The sequence below is a fragment of the Prionailurus viverrinus genome, unplaced genomic scaffold (genome assembly GCF_022837055.1).
Source record: "Prionailurus viverrinus isolate Anna unplaced genomic scaffold, UM_Priviv_1.0 scaffold_121, whole genome shotgun sequence".
In the NCBI taxonomy this organism is placed as follows: domain Eukaryota; kingdom Metazoa; phylum Chordata; class Mammalia; order Carnivora; family Felidae; genus Prionailurus; species Prionailurus viverrinus.
The window spans coordinates 5,001-7,500 of NW_025927511.1; the positions used below are offsets into that span (position 1 = coordinate 5,001).

The 2,500-nt window shown below is 76.9% G+C and overlaps 1 non-coding gene across 1 annotated transcript; it reads left to right on the forward strand.

The window, feature by feature from the left end:
- The first annotated feature begins 885 nt into the window (after nucleotides 1-885).
- On the forward strand, nucleotides 886-1,038 carry LOC125158145 (5.8S ribosomal RNA). Its single transcript, XR_007149218.1, has one exon. It is a non-coding gene; the product is annotated as a 5.8S ribosomal RNA (ribosomal RNA).
- Nucleotides 1,039-2,500: the final 1,462 nt, after the last annotated feature.

The window sequence follows — 2,500 nt, forward strand, 5'->3', positions numbered from 1 at the left end:
GCGGGGGAGGGGACGGTGAGGGTTGGTCGGTGCCACGGGGAAGGTGTTGCTCGGAAGTGAGGGCGGGGCCGGGGCCGGTCGGCCTGGTGGCCCTGGATGGGGGGGGGAGGAGAAGGGTCGTGTGGGGGTCGTGGGGGCGGGGTGAAGCGGGGGGCGTCGGGCGGCGGCGGTCCTGTGGGGGCGGGTTAGCCCCGTCGGAGCCTCCGTCACGGGCCGGCAGCGTCGGGGCTCTCGGTTTGCCCTTATGTGGGTCTGGCCGCGGCCCCGGGGGGGTCGGCGTCGAGGTGGTTGGCGGTGTTGCGGGCTGCTCCCTCGTCCCCCACCCACCTCGCCCGCCTCCACCCTGTCCAGGTACCTAGCGCGTCCCGGCGCGGAGGTTTAAAGACCCTTGGGGGGTCGCCCGTCCGCCTCGGGTCGGGGGCGGTCGGGCCCGTGGGGAGCCGTGGAGGCTGGTCTTCCCGTGTCTCCTCCAGACTCCGCTGCCCGCCCCCTGCCGCGCCCCAGGCCGGGGTGCCGCCGCGCTTGCGCCCACGCCACGGCCCTCCCCGGTTGCCGGGAGGGGGCTTGCCCGGCGGCTGCCGGGTGGTGCGTGAGCGTGTGCGTGTGCGTGCGCCCCGTGTCCCTTGGGGGTGTGTGTGGGGGGAGGGGACAGGCGGGAACCCCCTGGGCGCCTGTGGGGTTGTTCCGAGCTCGCCCCGCGCGTCCGCGTGGCGGGGCGGGCTTGCCGGACTTGCCCTGTCGTTCCAACCCTTCCGACCTCTCGGAGTCTGGTCTTTGTTGTCTCTTGCTGGCCGGCCGGAGGCACCCTTCGGGGATGTGCTGTGCCAGGTTGGGGGGGCGCCCCTTTTTGGGGTTGGCCCTCCCGGCGATCACAAAAACTCGTACGACTCTTAGCGGTGGATCACTCGGCTCGTGCGTCGATGAAGAACGCAGCTAGCTGCGAGAATTAATGTGAATTGCAGGACACATTGATCATCGACACTTCGAACGCACTTGCGGCCCCGGGTTCCTCCCGGGGCTACGCCTGTCTGAGCGTCGCTTGCCGATCAATCGCCTCCCCCGGGTGGGTGTCTCTCCCGGGGGTATGGCGCGGCTGGGGGTTCCCTCGCAGGGCCCGCCCTGCCGGTGCCGGCGCCCGCCCCGCCCGAGGGCGCCCCGCCACGCCCGCCTGCGCGGCGGTACGGTGTGCGGGGTCGTCCGCGGGCCGGGGACAGGGTCGTCCTGGCCGCCGGGCCCTCCGTCCCCCTAAGTGCAGACGACGGTGGCCGCCGCTGCCGGCCCTCCCTCCTTCCTCCTCCTTCTCCTCCTCCCCGCCCCCTCCCCGGCCCCGTGTGTCCGGTCCCCGCCGCCTCCCTCAGCCCCCCCCTCCCGCCCCCGCCTCGCCCCGCCGGGTCCGCTCGGCGGTGACGCGTGTGTGGGACGTGGGAGGGCATGGGACGGGGGTGGGGCTGGGGGCCGGCGCCCGTGGGGCGGTGGTGGGGGGTGGTTGGGGGGGAAAGGTGTGTGTGTGTGGGGGGGAGAGGCCGAGGCCGGTCGCCGCCCGCGAGAAAAGGGAAGGGCGAGGAGAGCTCGCACCCGAGGGCCGTGGCCGCCGCCGCGGTCCCTCTGGGGGAGATCCCTCGTGCCGCACGCGGTCTTTGGGATCGCCGCCCGGGTCTCGGGAGGGTTTTGCGGTGCCCCGTGCCGCGCGGTCCCGTGGGCCGTCGTGGGGGGTGGAGGTGCGGATCTGGAGCGCCGTCGGTCTCGCCGCCTTGCCCCAGGCGGTGACCGTGGCGGTCGGGCCGTGGCCCCCTCCTCTCCCGGTCCGCGGCCATGCGTCCGGGGCCCGAGCCGCGGCCCCGCCCCGGCTCCCCGCTGGCGATCCCGGCCCCCTTTGCCCTGTCGGGGCGGCTCGCGCCGAGGCCGAGTCGCGCGCGGGGCTGCGCCCCGGGGATGCGTGCCCCGGCGGCGGCCCGCGGGACGCCGCGGCGTCGCCCGCCGCTGCGCGCTTCCCCCGGGTTGCGGCCGCGCCGCACTGCGTGCCCCGAGCCCGCGTTGTCGCGGGGGCGGTGTGGTTCTCCGCGGGGGTTTCCGTGGTTGGAGGCGTGCCGCGCCGTCCGCCGGCCCCGGCCGGGGGCCGCGGCGGGAGCGCGCGCGGGGCACGTGGGACGTGTGGGGGGGGGGGAAGGCCGGGTGTGCCGCGTAGGGGGGAAAAAGGGCCGGCGGTCGGGGGCGACCGCCGCGCTCGGACCCCCCCCACGCCCGCGCCCGCTTCCCCCCCCCCCCCGCTCCCCCGCCCCCGCGCCGCTCGCCGCGGTTCCCCGCCTCCGGTGGTCGTCGCGAGGCGGCGCGTCCCGCGCCTCGGCCCTGCCCAACCCCCCCGTTCCTCCGCCGCCCCCTCTGCCTTCCAACCCCGGCAGGGCTCCCGCCTGTGCCGCCGGCCCGTGCTCCCGCCTGCCCGCCCGCCGTTCCGCCGTCAGTCCCGCGTGCGCACCCTTACCTTCCCCGTCCCCGCTCCCCT